This window comes from Canis lupus, chromosome 3 (genome assembly GCF_003254725.2).
Source record: "Canis lupus dingo isolate Sandy chromosome 3, ASM325472v2, whole genome shotgun sequence".
In the NCBI taxonomy this organism is placed as follows: domain Eukaryota; kingdom Metazoa; phylum Chordata; class Mammalia; order Carnivora; family Canidae; genus Canis; species Canis lupus.
Genome location: NC_064245.1, coordinates 21,205,457 through 21,224,603, shown reverse-complemented (window position 1 = coordinate 21,224,603; position 19,147 = coordinate 21,205,457). Strand labels below are relative to the sequence as shown.

The 19,147-nt window shown below is 38.2% G+C and overlaps 1 pseudogene; it reads right to left on the bottom strand.

Annotated features, from left to right (window-relative positions):
• Positions 1-16,594: 16,594 nt before the first annotated feature.
• Positions 16,595-18,344, bottom strand: LOC112654004 (glutathione S-transferase P-like; annotated as a pseudogene).
• Between the last annotated feature and the right edge of the window lie 803 nt (positions 18,345-19,147).

The window sequence follows — 19,147 nt, the reverse complement described above, 5'->3', positions numbered from 1 at the left end:
CAGGCAATTTTCATGCAAGTTAAAGTTTGGGAACCACAGAGCAAGCCAGTGAGAACACCCACTCTTCCTAAGGAAAGGGTAGTTTGAGCTGAAGCTAAGCATATCATGAGATTTCTAAGAGAGGGCTGATTCTGATGTGAATTCTCCCTGTCACAGACACATAGATTAATCTAGGTCCAGAAGACCTCAGACCGGTGTTGTTTTGGCAAACATGAGCATGTGAAATAAAGGGAGCTGTGGGGCTCAGGCTTGGCAAGAACCTAGCCACTAAAGGCATGACTGTGAGTATCCATCCAATACTGTGTGAGTGCTAGAAGCACATGCAGGAGCAAGCAGATTCAACTCCCCAACTGTCCTTGGGAAGTGGACTGAACCTCTTGGATTGAGTGACCACCGTAATTGGATTCTTAGATAATTCTGGAAGTGATGGGATCTCAAAAGAGAACTAATGCTCTATTTTTACACATTGAAATCCATCTTAAAATGCAAATATAAAAGGGGCCTCTGGGTGACTAGTCAGCATGGGTTCAACCCTTGATTTTGGCTCAGATCAAGATCTCAGAATCATGGGATAGAGCCCTATGTCGGCCTTCCTGTTCAGAAGAGATTGCTTGAGATTCTCTTCCTCTGCCGTGCCCCCCCCCCACTCGTGTGCATGCATGCTGTCTCTATAAAATGAATAAATGAATTTTTTAAATGGAAATATAAAGTAGAAGAAGTTATAAACTATTTACAACATTATTGAAATCAGTTAATCCAAAAGGAAAGATTACTGTGCTTTCTGCAGAGGCAGGAAGGGGTAATAGAGAAGGACACACTTTAGGATTTGAAATCCTGGCTGGAGCTCAGAATCACCTGAGCATATTATCAATAAATGGATTTCACAGTCTCAGGACTCAAGCTTGGTCTTCTGGGTAAGCAGAAATGTGGAATAACATACAGAATTAATTGAATTAGTAGTTCATCATTATTAAGCGTCAGAGATACAAAAATAGTACTCACACTTTTTGTCACATATTTATAGGAACAGGAAAAAGAAAAGAGAATAAAGTGAGAGAAGCTTATCACAAATAATTCTGGGTTAGAATTGAGATATTATGAAATGATAATACTGTTAGGGGAAATGGATTTAAAACTACACCCCCCTGGCTCTTTTCCCTTACCCCATTGTAGGCTTTCTGCGTGAAGCTTCGGCACCTTGACCCATTCACCACACACAGGTGTGCCACTAGTTCAGCACTGGTAGCAGGATATCACACCCATATTGAAAATCTTAATATAATCACTCAAGAATAAGATACCTTTTGTCAAAATTCAGATTGAACTCTAAAGAGCTATTTTTTCCTGGGATAATGAGTTTATCACCTATGATAGTTATAAAAAAGATTCTAAAAATTAGCTCAACTTCTCACCTCCCCACCCCCAAATGTGAAATAAATTTGGCTGATTTCAAAACAAATTGAGAAAAATAATTTCCTATTGCAATTTTGGGATGATTTATTATACTGTCTTCTTGTCATGTGTCTGTTTCTAAAAGCTCCTTTTCCTTTTACTCCAAACTTAGTTTATTTTAATATAGAAGTGTTGCTTCTATTATTCATCTTCTAGAAGCCACCTCCTTGTTTTTTAAAAATTAGCCTCTGTATGTATGCAAGATAGAAGTATGTGCTTTATCTTCCTAACATCAACAGAGATGACTAGAAACTCTCACATGGCTACTAATTCTACCTCTAACACGGGCCCAAAAAATCAGCTGCCCATAAATCAGGACAGGTTTGTGTAATACATGTAATAAGTTGTGACAAGATCCTTGCAGAGATTTTGATAAAACAAAAATCTAAAAATTATATTCCCTTATTTATCCAAAAAGCCTTTTCCATGTTATCAAAGCTTTTTGGTTAGTTTTTTACTTGTGCCCTTTTTCAACCTTTTCTGCTATTTTCCACCATATCTGACCATTTGAGCTATAATTTCTACAAGGTCATCAGTAATAACACATTAGTATAATTGTCACATTTATCTGTGAATTTAACTGTGTGGCAGTTGGCAATCTCAATTCACTTGATATAGTTCCCATAATATCACAAAAAGATTGCCTTTAAATAACTCTCTTTCCATCTGCCTTAGATACCACTGGTGAAGAGGCTTCAAATTAATTTTGATAGTTACAGTTAAGAATGTTAATTAACTTGTTTATATCATACTTTTCTTCCAAACCTGAATGTGAAAGCAATAAACAGTATAATTACTCTTTAGAATCTACCCCTGTATCTCCATATAAATTTGCACTTGTCCCAGTTCTTTCTTTGGAGCTTTGTGATCTGTTCGCAACATTATACAGCTACCTGTTGGAATTAAAGAACCAACGGGACCACTCTGTGTGATTCCTGTGGTTTGTCTGAGCACAGCTCTTCTTGAAAGCACTGAGACAAACAGGTATAGAAAATAAAGTGTAGCATTTACAGACACTTCCCTATGCACGACCTTTTATCGAGTTCTTTTGCAGACTAAGGAATGTAATAAGTATATGGGGTTATGAATGAGATGCTCTTTTCAAACCTCAAGGAGTTTACAGTACAAAATGAAAAAGTGTAGTGTCACAACACAATTTGTTGCCTTGAGTGCTGATTTTAAGCAAGATGTTATACAGAGATGGGGTGAAATAAACATGGGACCTGTCTTCCAGGAGTTCACAGTCAAATAGGAGAGAAGACGCAAAATGGAAAAGCAAGCTGAAAATGAAAAGTATCACCAGTGAGGCATAAAGTGCACCAGGGCTTGAAAGGATGCTAGCAATGTAATCAGGAATTCTCAGAGCTGAGCTTGTGCTATTTTAATAGGTAATAATTACAAGAGGTTCTCAGAGAAGTTTCTTTTTATGAGGAGGATTCGTGTAGAGAAACTCTTAAAATGGATATTAAAATTATTTTTCTATGTGTATCAAAATAACAGGATACGGTGTACTTGATGGTGTATGCCAGATAGAAACACATTTGCATAGCATCTGATCTGCAGTTTTTTAAAACGCTTTTGTTGGAAGTTGACAGCAGCCTCCCAGGTGTCAGTGTTTTTGCCGAAACACATTTTCCATTCCTGCATCTCCACATACAGTGAGCATTATACGATACGCTAAAAGGATATTGTCAAATTTTAGTCTAAAAAGAATCCTATGATCTACCAAATAATTTTTAATTCCAGACATAACTTGCATCAGCAAATGTAACATGAAAAATAAATATGCAACTGGCTCTTAGGGTCCATGTGTTGAGCATTTGGAAAATTAAGCTTCTAGAGAGTGCCATACTAGTACCCTTCTGTGACTAAACCATGCACATTGTACTCTAAAATATTCAATGTGGTAGCTTTCTAAAAGACAGAATGTAGTTAATAATGAAATCACAATATTAAAAAGGGAGAGGTATTACATGGTAAAACCAAATGCTCTAACGTAATTTATGCTTCATACCTTGCATTTTTGGTTTTATACACGTATAGATTTTATTTTCTCAGTGTTTTGCTTTATCCAACAAAAGTCTAAATCTCCTAAAGGTTAGTACCGAACTGTCTTTGACTTCTCTACTGAAAGAAGTTCTTTTCCATCCTTTTTACCTACTAAGTCCTACTTAGGACTAAACAAAAATGAAACCCCAGGGGACACACAGTCAACATTAAGCATTTTATGAGCAAAAGATGGATGCGGACTATCACCTGAAGAACAGTCTTATATATTAAAAGCTGCTGATCATTCTTAATACCCCCAAAGCCTGTCAACAAGGAAGTTCAAAAGAGTGTCACCCCAGGAGGAATTCAAAAGTGGAAACAGGAAAAACACACAGGTATCTGGAGATGAGAAGGAAGGTTCAACCCAGGGCAGCTCAATGCATTCTGCTGAACACTTCCACCTCACCCAGCACTATTTTCCATGAGTCACCAGAATGTTCATATGCTTTCAGCCTGTGATGTCACAAAGGTGTCATTCTACCTTGGACCCACCCCATCTTTTAAGGCTTTAGTCAGAATCTACCTCCACCCTGTTTCCTTACCTTAAATTCCCAATAACCTTTTCCAACTTCCTGTGCCATTTTCAGATCTGTTCTCTACAATTGACATGAGCATCTGATCACTTGTACCGTTAGATGAACTTGAAACAACATGTTCTTTCTAAAAAGAACAACTTAAAAAAAAAAAGGATAAAAACCAGGCTCAGAAAACCTAGGTAAGGCTGGGACAGAAAATAAAAATTAGGCAAGTGAGTGGGTCAGCCTCAGTAGAAATCCAGATGCAGGTGATCACAAGGTGGAGCCGAGAACTAATGAAGCATTCTACAAAGGAAACTTTTTCTAAGTACCTGTGCCAAAAGATAAGGTCAAAGTGGTAGTTCAGAACCACCTATTAGAAAAAGGGCCAGGAGGGCAGGAAAGTAGTGAATATTATGGCAGGCAGCAGACCTTGGAATCCAGAAAGATTCTAAAAAACCAATTTTCAGGTGTGTTGTGAAGCATAAATGATAGTGTGTATCTAACATAGTCCCCCATTCTTTTCCCTGGCAATGCCACGCTTTCCAATCTCTCCCAAGAATCTTGACTATATGACCTCACATGGACTCTTTAAAGAGATTTAAAACATGTCATGTCTGATTTGAGGACATGGAAGGGCCTGTAACCTTGCCATACTTATGATGGCCATACCCCCAAAAGCAGGGATCATAGCAGAATACTTTGATTTTTCTGCTCTTATTCCTAAACACAATCTAGAAAAAAAAATGTGGAAAAATATAGGATATTTGCATATATTTAAAGTTAGGTTTTATTAATGTCCTATTAAGGTATTATTTGGCATACTGTTTATAAAAGAATGACTATCTCCAGTTTTTTTTTCAATTCTGTGTTCTTATGCCCTTCCTATGCTTTGCAGTGTTTGATTGCCTTTATTGTGCCTGATAGATGCTGCCCCACCATGACCCCCTGCAGAGTTATCAAAGAACTATTTTTGAAGAATTAAATAAATTATAAAAGTATGTTTCACATATTCCACACTTCTCCCCCACCTGCAGCCACTAGCTGGCATTTCTTTCTGCTTTGAAATAGCAATTTCTGATCCCCAGAGGCTTATCAGAGTGAAACACACTTTCCTTGCTCGTGTATCCAGAGGGCTAAATCAGCATTACCTGGTCTTTTTTTAAAAAAGAAAGTTGTTGAAATCCCTCCAAAACCCTATAAAACTCTCAATGGTCATAGAAAAGTAAAATAACGTTGAATTTGAACTTTAGATTGCCTTTTAGTGAATCAGATACGCAAAATGATCAACAACAAAAATAACACACATAAAAAGTAAACATCATGAGTGACTTGAAAGGATAAACAATTAAATGAATAAAATCTCAATACCAGAGGGAGAGGAGAACACAAAACATGTTTATCTTTCAGGAGGTGATGCTCCAAGTAGGCTCACTACAAATTCTCCTAATGAGCCCCTGAAACCACAAGTTATTGTCCTTCTAAGAAGAAGGACAATAACTCTTAATGATATGATGCCAAAAGTTATTGAGCCAGATATGTGGTCACAAAGCTGGAGAGTCCATTAGCCAGCCTCCCTTGCAGCTATATATGGTCACATAACTGAGTTTTGCCCAATGGGATAGAACTCTAAGTAGTATGTGGCAGATCCAGTTTTTGGTCTTAAACCTTTGGTGCCCTTCCTCTACTCTACAGGCTAGAACATAATCATATTACTGGTCACTGTGTAAATAAGGACAAGGACAACTGACGCAACTGACCTAAAGCAAAACACCACAACTATTACTGTGACTATAAAAGAGAGAGATGAAGATTTAATCTTATTTAAGCTATCATATTTCTCCCATGGTTTCAGCAGCTTAGCCTTTGCCCTAAACGTTTACATCCATCAGTCCGTATCCAGGCATCATTAAAAACTCTCTCCTTTTGCCTTCCCTTAGCTCCAATCCAACTGTATGAAGAATGCCCCAACACTCCTCCCTACAGAAGTTGGAAAACTAACTCTAACTATCTGAACTGGAGTAAAGAAACAGATACAGACCTCCCTGTATCTACGAATAAGAGCATAAGTTCCTGGGACCACAAGAAACCATCAACTCTCAAAAAATATCATATATTGTTCTAATTGGGACTCTTTTCATTGCAAAAAATACAGTAACTCACGTGCAGGTTATGAAACAAGGGAGCTTTAAATAATGATATAGATCCATGGAATCCCTGGCAAAGTACCAGCAGGGTTCATGAGAACTGAAGTCAAAGTACTAAGACAAGTCATTTTAGCTCTCAGGATTCACAAAGCTTCCAGTTTCTGCTTCTTTCTGCATAATTCCTCTGTCCTCTTTCTTTCTTTTCTTTGCAGACCAGCTTTCTGGTAAGGGGGTCTCCAAATATTTGGGCTTCCCATTACCACTGCTATATAGAGACAGATCTCAAAGAAAGGGGTTAGGGCAGAGACATTCCAAAGTATGTCCAACAAAGATGCTAAGTTCTTAAATCTCTTCTGTCGTTACTCTTCCTTGCTACCTCCCTCCACCACTATGAATATCCTATCTCCTACAGAGTGACCTTCTTTCTAGGTCTCTTGGTTCTTTTCATCCCTGATTCTGAGAAGCCACAAAGCAGTCAAGCCTATTACCCAGGGCCTGAGCTAATAATACACACACCATTTCCCAAAACTGTCTCAGCCCTTCCCATAATTCTACCCCTGTTTCTTTTTATCCTCCTGTGATCTCCTTCATTTGCATCCAGCTAATGTTTTGGTTACTGATTTTTGTCTACACATGACACCACTGTTCACACATGGTATGTATCATGGGGGAGCTAAAAAGTTACTCATCCTGGGTCTCACTCAATAAGATCTCAAAACAAACTTCTAATAATATCTCTGAATTATTTTATATGTATTATCTCTGGTATACTTAAGATCTTATTCATCACAAAAACTTGAATATACCATTATTTTTTTAATATACCATTATTAGATACCACAGTGTATCACAAATTACATTCATTCATTCATTCATTCAATTTTAGAGGGCATGAGTTGGGGGTGGAGAGGCAGAGAAAGAGAGACAGAAAGAATCTTAAGCAGGCTCCATGTTGTGTGTGGATACGGGCCTCAATCTCACAACCCTGGGATCCTGCTTGAGCCAAAACCAAGAGTCAGATGCTCAACTGATTGAGCCACCCAGGCATTACTCACAAATTACTTTTAAATAGAACTCCCAATAGTTTTATAAATAGAATTCTTATATTATATTTTGTTTTAAAACTACTATTTCTTATATAATATTAATATAATGCATTATATATAATATATATAATATTATATAATATTAAAACTTTGTGTTAGCCTTTTTAAAATACATTTCAAGGGAAGGGAAGAAGGCAGCTCAGAGAGATGGAGAGAAGGAAGGAAGGAAAGAGCTTTGCTCAATCCCTGAAAGGCACTGACCTGGCTGTAGCTCTCAGCTTCCCCCTTGAATTTTATCCCCCAAACATTCATATGTGTCCTAAAGAAGTTTGTGGTTGCAGAGAAGTAAGGAAGAAATAATAGGTAAGTGGACAATACTGGGAAGACTGGCCAGAGAGATGCAGAGGAAGGAGATTTCTTTCAAATGGAAAGGTCAGAGGAGGATGTGACATTTAAGTTGACTTTCAGAATATATTTTGTGTAAAGTGAATAACGTGAATCTAAGAGAAAGGGACAAAGGTGGAAAAGCATGGGGAACGTGGGAGAGGAGAGGAAGACAGTCAATTTACAGCCTAGGTTCAATAAATAAGACATGGTGTTCTGTGAAGAGACAAGGCCACCTCTCCCTAGCCCTCTACTGTCTCCTATATTCCACCAGTTACCCCATTCTACTTCTAGAGATTCATTTGGGGAGAACTAAGAAGAATCCCCAGTAGAGTAATATATTAGGTCTCTATCAATTATCAGAAACTCTTTATCAATGGCCTTGTGTGACTGAGAAGGAAGGTGACAAGATATAGAATAAACAGGCGAGTGTTGATGGGGTGGTCCAGGGAAGGCCCACAGTAGAAGTTCTGTGTGCAAGGGCAGCCTCAGTGGTCCACGGATGGAGCTTAAGGTAGGCCATGCAGACCCTGGCCACAACACACAAGGGAGACTATGATAAAATACACTTTTTTGGGTATATTACTATTTTTTCCAGAGCCATTCTGGAAAGAAAGCCAATGGTGAAAAAGGGAATTGAGGTTGCAGAGTGCCTAAAAGGCAAGGCCTTTGTCTGATTTGTCTCTGTTTTATCCCAGAGCCTATAACAGTGACTGGCACACATGTATTTCAGGGATGTGTAAACAAACGCCTACCCTGTGTCAGGCCCTGTGCTTGGTACTTTACCTACATGAGCTCACATAAGTCTCACCCATAAACATGGATGAGGAAATTGAGATACACAGACAATAAGAGTCTTGCCTGAGGTCATCCAGCCAGTGAAGGGCAGGGCCAGAATTCAGATCCTGGTCTCATTGACTAAGGCCAGTGCTATTAACTACCGCGAAACACTTCTTCACCAGACAGGAAACCAGACGATGACTCTAGCACACAATAATCTCAGTTTGGCACAGCTAACTCTGAGGATAGCATCATTCAGATGGAAACTGGAGGAGCCAGTTTAAAGGAAGGATGAGGGGGTGCGGAATATCAAGTGAAGCTGACTGTATTTTATGGTCGCACGTTTGGTTCACCTGAAGTTTAATGAGGACCAGAATTAGTTCAAAGCACAAATGAGAAGTTATTTTTAATCTCTGCTTCTCTTTCTTTAAAATTCTGTAGAAGAAAAACAGAAACTATTCCTTCATTAAGCAAGTGGCGTCGGAACCTACCCCATCAGTATTGAAAAGCACCAGGTAATTTCTTAGTTTCAGAAGCCTCAGTTCACCGCTACTGAAATTCCAAGAAGGCTGTGCTGACCAGCTACTCAGAAATAGTTTGGCTGTGCTATGGCAGACATAAACCAGATTAGTTCTACATATAATAATTTCTGTTAATCATCACAAGCTCAAGGACGTTTGTTTACTCTAGGACTCTATAAAAGAATAAATGGTAGAAGAATGAAAAGACAGGAGGAACTAGTGGGAGGGAGTATATATTAAACAGTGCCATTCATTTTGCATTCTTTACTAGTGGACTTTGACAGGTGACAGTGTGCATTCAGGCTACTGGAGTCTGCTTCCAAACGTTTCTGCTGAATGCCAGAGGAGTGTGATGCAACAGACACTAAACCGACGGCCAGCCTTGTGCTAGCTAGCAAAGAACGGAAATGAGTCATCCGTTTTCACCCACACTCTTGAAACTAAACCTGAAAGGGAAAAAGTCTAATGCAAAACTATGGCTCCATCTTGTTTATTGCCCTGTCCACATCTGCTAGAACAGTGCCTGACCTGAAGGCTGATGGCATTGACGCTTAATAAATATTTGTGGAAGGAATAAATAAGGGAATTATTTTTCCGTTGTTCCCTCAACCTGGGAATACGCAGGAGAGCAAGAACAAGAGAGCATTGCTGATGATCCACAGACCTCGTGAGTTTGCTGAGACTGCAGATAGACTGGTACCGAGATCCACGTAGGCATCTATCTAATGGGCATTGTTAACTCACCAGGGGTGAGACAGAACTTTTCATTTCCTCCCATTATAAACTGATCTCTCTCAATTACTCAGTCTTCTCTCAGTAAATATGCTTCCACCTAGGCTGCTGCTCTGGGCAAAATCCTAGAAGTGATATTTGATTCTTCTTTTCCCCTCATTCCCAATATCCAAATTCTTTGCAAGTAAGCTGACTCCCAAAAATGTGTCCTAAATCTAATCACTTTACCATCTCTGCTAAGAGCACCCGAGTCCTACCACCATTGCCCAACGTCGGGCTACTACAACCCATAACCTCTCACTGGTCTCCCAGCTCCAGGTTTATCCTTATGCAATTTAACCCGCATCTAGTTCTGTACTAGGAAGTTTGTTAATTTCAGAACCTGTCATCATTTTAATAATCAGTATTATTTCAGTTCTCTGCTCATAATTCTCCAATGACCTCCTGGTCCACTTGCAATAGAAGTCTATTCCATGCCTTCCTGGCCATGCGTAGTCAGGCCTCCCCAAAATCTCTCCGACTTCATCCTCTACCACGCTGCCCCTCCTGCCCTCACCGTGTGGCTTGCTTCCTTCTCTGTTTGAACATTTCCATTGTAAGGACTTCCTAGCTGCTGTTCTCTCTATGGAATGCCCTCCCTCTGGATCTTCATGTGGCTGATTCCTTCTCATCATTCAGGCTTTGGTATGAATGTATCCTTATCCAGAAGGCCTTCTCGGAGTGATGCTGGCCCTCTCCACATACCCCCACACCAGGTACATTCCATCACAGCAGTCTGTTTTATCATCTCCATAGAACTTAAAACTCCCCAAAATTACATTATGAATATATATGCTTGATTATTGTATCATCTCCCAATTAGGATATAATTTGATAAAAGTAGGGATCTTATTAGTCTTGTTCTTCATCTTATCTCCTACAAGCCAAAAAAAAAAATGTTTCTGGAAGTGTTTGAGCAGTTTCTGTACTTGGTACTTTTGTTGAGGAAGTGGTCATTATTTTATAGGGACTCTGCAAGCAGCATAGAAACAGTGACTGGGACCAAATTCTTTTATATTGGTTTTAGAGCAGAATCTGATAGCTCTCTCTTCACTTTTAAACTGCCAATGTATCACAGAGCTAATTCTAACGCATCTATATCAAAAATTAATTTCCTCAATTCTATGTGTATAGCATTCAAATTTTTTTCTAAATATTATGCACATCTGGCATGGCCATTATAGTAAATGATTTCTTTAACCACACATTTCCCGCTGCCTCTCTGCCTCACCCCCCTCATTTTTACTTACATTGATAATTTCCCTAAATGTAAGCAGTTTCGTTTTAAATGCTGGCTGAAAAAAAGAAATTATTCTTTGCAATGGCAGAGATATCTGTTGTTACTTAGCCAAGTGCTTCTTCAGGAGCGAAGTTCTCATCAGAAAGCTAACTTTCCAGAGTAGTTCAGAGGTGCCATTTAGATTGATTTTACATTACTGAGCCAGTGTGCCATATTGTGACACCCTGAGGCCACTTGCCCTGGAGTGTCACAGAATGACACCCTGTCCTAATCATCACCAAATAATATGAACCCATAAGCCTGATCTTCAAAGTCTAAGAGTATAGTCTGCTTCTACGCAAGGAGAGATTTGATATTTTTAAATAATTTTTAATGATTTTTAGCTTACTGCCATACCTGAACCTTCATATTTAAATTAGTTGCATTAGTTGTCATTGCAAACAAAGCTGCATTTATATTTTTAGGTTTATTTCACAGTACTCATCACTCACCCATCTGTCTATCTGCTTATATTCAAAGTACAATACACTTCTGATGGGATATATGTTTTTTTAATGCCTGTATTAGGGAGAATGGCAACAACACAATCTGAAAAGGAAAATAAATAAATCCTAGTGAAGAAAAATTAATCCATATCTCTAAGGGGTATAGATAACAAAAAAATTAATAATAATAATAATAATAATAATAATAATAAAAGTAAAAAAGCTATTCAAGTAGCAATCTTCAATATTTTTGGTTTTTTAACAAAGATTTGTATTATTTTATTGAAAATTGCACTGAATATTGTTTCCACCTTTACATTAAACAATACAGTAATGATAATTCACACTGAAATAAAACACTAATTTAAAACATATTTCTAATAGTTGTTAAGTTTGTTTTTTGGGCACAAAATAGGAATGTACCTCTACAAAGGCTAAATATAGACCATCTTTAAAAAAAATAAAAAGATAATCACAAAAGACCATGATTACAGCATGTAACTGGTTGATACAAATCTAACAATATTTGTTAAAATAGTCACCTCTTTGAACACATCTAAAGTGTCCTTGGATAAAATATTACATGAAGAAAAGAACATTTTATTAATGTCTAAATAAATGAGTTTGCTCATAGTCTAAATTACCATAAAAACTATTTCCTGAGACATTAAAAAAAATGCACCATGATTCTTCTTGAAACTCCTCAATTCAAAACTTTCCACTCTGTAAAATAGCTGAGGATCTGCAACTGAGAAAATATATATGAGTACAAGCAACTTGTGAAACTTGATAATTTTTCTTTTCTTTCATCATCATCCAAGGGTATTACTGCACGTACAACCAACTTGCCTGTCCAGTGTACAGTTCAGATGTTAGGGACACCTCTCCCCAGGATCCTGTGCTGTCTTCAGTGCTATTTCAGCACTAGGCTTACAATTGTGTAACACAGGCAAAGAGAGGGTTTTTTATAGTAACTTAATCTTCCTATTTTCAAAGGAGGTAATCAGCCCCCATGTATCATAAGATGAGGATTTCCTCTTCATATTTTTATTTTGATGTTTGAAACTCCTGTTGCAACATTCTAGAGCAAGTTGCTCAGGACCTGCTGTGCCCAAGGGACTGGTAAAGGAAAGAGATCTATCTACTCCTTGTGATTCGCTGCACAATCTCTAAAAGAAATTAATAAAGTAATAATAGAAAAGCAACAACACATGTGACAGCATGTAAAACATGTAAAACATGACTAAATAATTATTCCTTCATTTCTCCAGTTCTGTTATTCCTTCATTTTTCCAGTTCTGTTCAAATGCAGGATTTTGTAGTAACTTACTATCATTAAGAGCAAATGGATACCAAAACAATGATTTTATTTCATTATTTCAGAGAGAGAGGGAGCAGGCAAGCATGAGCAGAGAAAGAGGCAGAAGGGGAGGGAGAAGCAGTCTCTCCAATAAGCAGGGAGCCCAGTGCAGGGCTGGATCCCAGGACCCTGGGATCATGACCTAAGTAGAAGGTAGATGCTTAACTGATTGAGCCACCCAGGTGCCCCTAGAATGGAAATTTATTTTAATGGTTTCCTAAAATGTACTGAGCTTTTAAAAAAGATAATTATCACAAAACATCTCCCTAAACAATTTCTCTATATGAGCATACTCAGTTTGTTTTATTGAATTTATATCTACGAGATATTAGGATCTCATAGGATTTATTTCCCTTTGAAAAAGCACAAATACTGAAACAAGATAATGGTTTGCAATGTCTTAGCATTAATTGATTTTTTTCTTACAGTTTCTAACCACATCCTCTATCAAAACACTCTTCTGTAGTTTCTGTATATTGTAAGTTTCTTTGTAGGTAACAATGATTTTCAAACACTTAAATATTATTTTTAAGGATCTAATAGTTTTAAGTTAAGAAAGTACAAAATAATAGGAAGTATTAATATTCTTATGCATTGAATATTTCTTCATGTTATTATTGCTGAGTTCTGATCTTTAAGAACACAGCCACAGATACTTTCTTCACATGTTCTATAAGCACACACCATGAATTGTATCTATGTTAATGAGTGTACTATCTCCTTTTGGCACAGATACCACAAAAGTTATGTAATGCTAATAATAGTCATTATGACAAACCTATTGAAAGATTGAGAATAATGATTTTTCACCAGTGTGAGATTCAAGCTGAGGAATTATGCTCATTTCTTTTTTTAATGGATGAAATTTAAATATTTAAATATAAAATATTTAATGGAATTAAATGGAAAATATCTAAACAAGATATTTACATGGAAAAGTATCTACAGAAAAATGTAGTAATTACATATTAGAGTCAGAGTTCAGTGAATGATGTGGTTAAAAGAAAAAATCATTGAGTAAAATCCTGTTTCGTTCTTTTGACAAAGAGTAAATACTATATTTCTAACCATCAAAATAAAAGATAAACAAAAGGGGAAGAATACAAAATTTGAACCACCCCTAGACAACTGACGTCCGGAAGAATATGTAAGAATATTTTCACAACTTTTCCTAAAGCTATATCTAATCAAAATACAATAAAAAAAATCCACATAATTCAGGTATTTTTTAAACCCCACCTTTTTTTGAATAGCCAATGAATAAAATGTTAGGTGTTTGAGCTTGATAATGGGATATAGTCCATAGTCTACATTACCAAATAGAGACAAAGAAAAAGCAGGCAGCAATAAAATGCTCAGTTCTAAGCTGTTAATTCTTCGAAATTTGAACCAGCTAATAATGCAAATTGGCACATCTCATGAGGATGTAGTCCTGTTTAAATATAACTACTCTCGAACTTTTGTGGAAAAGAGTGGATGTGGACACTAAAAATTCACAATCTAGTAAATGAAATATATTTGACAATGAATCCCTCTGGGTGAGTATATTGGGCCAAACTCACTTCTTTGCTTGCCTTAGGCTCCTATTAAGGTCAGACAAGCATAGTATTTGGTTGAACGTTCAAAATCCTAGAAACTTTTCTAAGTACCCTAATTAGAAAGGGAGCAAACATAAATTTTCTGTAAATTGGAGGATTCTATTTTGTAGCACTATCGCCTGAATACTTAAATCCTACAAGATGAGGAAAACCATTTAATATTTATATCTATTTTGGAAGGAAGGAAAAGAGGGAGGCAAGGGCAGCGAAAGGTAGGAGAGAGGGAGGAAGTTTACATGCTTCACAGTTTCTCCAAGATGCAATTACATTTATCCTATCATTTAGGATAACTATTATCAGTCTTCATAAAAATGGCCTGACCTAGGCAACATTGCTGTCACAAATTTATTTTCAAGGGCTCTTTACCACCCTTTCTATATACACTTCATCAGTGATTTTTCTCCTCCCAGTGTCTCTTTTCCTATAAATATGTTTTCTCCCAGAAGTTAACTACGATGATAACGAAAATGTTCATTAATATGGCTTGATGGTTACTTAGACACTGACATTTCACTCTTGGTCATTTGAAGACTGAAATGACCTACAGATCCAAGGGAAGAAAGCTGTAAGTCATGCATTACTCATTCGCTCAGTGGAGCAGACACTATCTGTGCTCTGTTCATTGTCCCTCAGCAATCGCCATTCTTATACAGCCTACGGTTTCTTCCTGCCTACACCTGGGGACCTCTGCCTGAGGGCTTTCTCTGCCATAGAAGCATGCTCTGAGGGAAGGCAATAGAGCATAGATGTCCTCAGCAGCAGCCCTCAACTAATAAGAACGGCAGTTCTATATCATCTCTCATAGAAAGCTGGTAGAAATGAGCCACAGTGGCTCACACTGGTAACTTGGCCATTAACATAAAATTTTTGAGACTCCTTTCCCTTTTTTTTTTGTCTTACTCCTCCACTCTTCTACTGGAGCTTCCTGGGATTGCCTTCCAAATAAACTACTTGCACTTGAATCGTTATTAGAGAGTCTGCTTCTGCTGAGGAACCCAACCTAAGACACTCATTCATTCTTTATCCCAGAACATTTGTTTAGTATATTCTAGGGGCCAAGAAATGTGACCAGCGATAGGAATCAAATATGAATCCTGAGGACAAGGGAACTATGTTATGTGCTTCCTCAAATTCATATCATAAGAGATCACCTTCTATAATTAGCTTTGCTTGTTATTGTTCATCCTTTTCTTCAGTCAAGATCAGATAATGATTGCCTGGTATTGAGGCAATTTTCTTCTTTATCAAGACAATGCATGGTTTCCTCATCTCTCTCAGCAGCTTTCATACTTCAACCCACTCATCAGTTTGACCATCTTTATTCTTATTTTCTCTCCTACCTCTGCAACATTCAATTGGGTATTCTTCATGATAAGGCCATGTATCACATCACGGTGGCCATTAAGACTATGTCCTTGTATTCATTTCCAAAACCTCCTTAATTGTCATTCATTGGGGTATGTTCTCCAATGGGGTGAAAGCAATTTCCCAATATTCAGCCATCTTTCAATGTTTCAATCTAGTTTCAGGATATCATTCCCATGATGAACCACTTACAAATATATTTTTACATTTAATTCACAAGTAGTTCCAAGATAGGAATTATTATATGTATTTCATAGATTAGAAAACTATGGCTTTCTGTCTTGAAAGTTTTGATATTTCCATATACTCTACTGTACTCATCCCATGATCATATACAACGAATTTAAATGCATTTTTCTTATGCTCTTCTTAATCATTCATGAAAACCTGTAAAACGGTCAATTCTCAAATGATTCTTCTGCCATTTCAAAAACATATGCTTATATTTGATTCTCACTGACCAGTTTTTAAGAATATCTTCAAATAATCTCATTAGTAATGAGCTATATTCCTTGTGTGTCATTCATCAGTGATGTGTTATCTCTGAATTCAGGAAATACTTCGGGCAAATTTTCTCTAAAACAGAACACCTAGGAAATGTTCACGTGGCTTATATGCCAGTTTACATGTCTCTTTCTGCCACTAGAATTTCCTTCAAAATATTTCATCTCTTGGTCCAAGCAAGGCCACCTTGTCCATCAGTCAGTTCATGTATGTCACACTGGTATCTGGAGAAATGGTTATGTAGTAAATTTTCTTTGAGAAGAACACTATGCTCTTACTTTTGATGATTATTATTTTTTCCTCTCTTAGAAATTTTATTGGTTCTGGGGAAAGGAAGGCAGGCAGCCCCCGCCTCCTGCCAAGGGTGCCTCAAGCTCTCACTGCCTCTGATTGCTGTTGATAGGGAGGTTCCACGTCTGGGGAGAAGCCAGGAAGGCCTGAGCTTGGGCCAGGTGTTGACGTGCGCCAAGTAGGCCAAGAGCAGGGGGAAGGAGTCCAGGCAGCCGTGGGCCAGGACCTGGTGAATCAGCAGTAAGTCCAGCAGGTTTTCATCTGTGAAGGAGATCTGGTTGCTTAAGTTGAAGGCCCCTAGTTCTGGGACAGCAGGATCTCACAAGACTTCAGGTGCCCTCATAATGCCTTCACCTACTCCTCCTTGCCTGCCTCAGAGTTGGTGTAGATGAGGATGATGTATTTGCAGCAGAGGTTCTCCACACCACCATTCAGCACGTTCAGGGCCACCTCGTGCTGGTCCTTCCCATACAGCCCCATGGAGAGGCCCAGGTGTCGCAGAATGGCGTTAGTTAGACTGGTACAGGGTAGGGTCTCCATCCTGGAACTTGGGAAGCTGCCCATACAGACAGGAGGTCTCGAGTGAGCCCTACAGCCAGGTCTCCATGGTCACCACTCCCTCCTTCCAGCTCTGGCCCTAGTCTCTGGCAGCACGTGCATGGTCTTGCCCTGCTCTCAAACAGAGAAGAAGATGCTGGGGCAAGGTGCCATGGTACAGTGGGGGTGGCAGCAGTGGTGGTGGCAGAGGTCCCCAAAACATTATGCTTTTAGATTGTATTTTTGTAGGTTGTTTATTTTTGGAGAATCCCAAAATAGTACATACTTTAATCTTTCTGCTTATATGGGTGTTGCTCAGTGGCAGGCCAGTGACACCAAAAGAAAAAGAGGTGGGAATGTGCTGAACCTGTCAGGTATGGGACACCCAGCATATTCCAAGGAGGGCATGTTAGTTGACATCTTGTTTCAATTCCAAATCTCTCTTTAAGTGGTAAACATAGACCAAATTGATAATTTGAAAATATTCCAATTCCAATCACCAGTAAAAAAGCCAGTAGTGCTATAGTGTTTACACTGACCTATGGGTTTTGTTTCAGCAGTATGCAGACATTGCAGCAGGTTTAGAGAAGCAAATGGCCAAAGTTAAAGCTTAGGAGGGGAATAGAAGTACCATTAAAGCATTAAAGTATTCGTTTTCATCATTTTGTTCCTATAAATCCAAAAGGTCCTCAGATAACTAAGAATTCAATTTATTTGCTCCTTATGTTTGGTGTTCAAAAGGACTAGAAACAGGGGAGCATCTCTTTGTCAGTGATTCCAGACTAAAAGAAGATGCTCCCTTTAGAAATGATCATTCAAAATGATTCTGAAAAGAATGGGTTTTTTTTGGGGGGGGGGTTGTTTTTGTTTTTGTTTTGTTTTGTTTTTTTTAGCAAGTCATTTAACTTGCTAAAAAATGTCCCTAGGACTGCTGAAAGAGCAAACATGAACCTATTCCCAGAGGATATAGTTAAACATTCTTGACTGAAATAAGGACTATGCCATTTGAAACTAAATATGAAAATAAGAGCAAGGAATTAAATTAAGAGCACATATTTGTGCCTTACAAATAAGAATCACCCGGAAGATCAGGAACGAACAGTAGAATAAATACGAGACATAGGAAAGATGGGGCAATTGGCATATACACACAGTCATGAACCTACTCAAGGCAGACTCTCTATTATTGCTTTCTGGGATGGAAACGTGACTTTTTCATTTTTATTACCAGACATAGAAGAAAGGCTAGTATAGGAAATATACATTGTAGCCCATTACCGATTTTTCCTTTTTACGCATGTCATTTTAGCAAGTTGCCAAGATGTATTGAAGGTGCATTTTAAGGGGTTTTCTTAATGGCTTAGGTTATTTAGGATAACGGCCAGTGCTGTTTTCGTGAAGTAGAGCACCCTCCATAAAACCAAGAGGTATCCACACAAGTAAATGCTATTTTAACTTGAAATAAACTGAAGAAATAGGAACATAGTGATATCTTCTAAAAATCACTTTTCAGTGGAGAGACATGTCTATTGGCAATAATAACTACTTGCTATGCCTCTAGAACTCTGAGAAAATGCTAAGCCAATGGGATTACTTTGGAAGTTAATAAATTTTCAATTATAAAAATAGTATGTAGGGGATCCCTGGGTGGCGCAGCGGTTTGGCGCCTGCCTTTGGCCCAGGGCGCGATCCTGGAGACCCGGGATCGAATCCCACATCGGGCTCCCGGTGCATGGAGCCTGCTTCTCCCTCTGCCTGTGTCTCTGCCCCCCCCCCCCTCTCTCTGACTATCATAAATAAATAAAAAAAAATTTAAAAAAATAGTTTGTATAATTTGGAAAAGGTAAACAAAAATCTTTTTGGTTCAACATTAAGTAATAGTTACCATTAATGTTTTGAAGAATTTTTAGTTTTTTTTCAGCATATTTTGCTTTTTTTTAAAGATTTTATGTATTTATTCATGAGAGACACAGAGAGAGGCAGAGACACAGGTAGAGGGAGAAGCAGGCTCCATGCAGGCAGCCCGACATGGGACTCGATCCCGGGACTCCAGGATCATGCCCTGGGCTGAAGGCAGGCGCTAAACCGCTGAGCCACCCAGG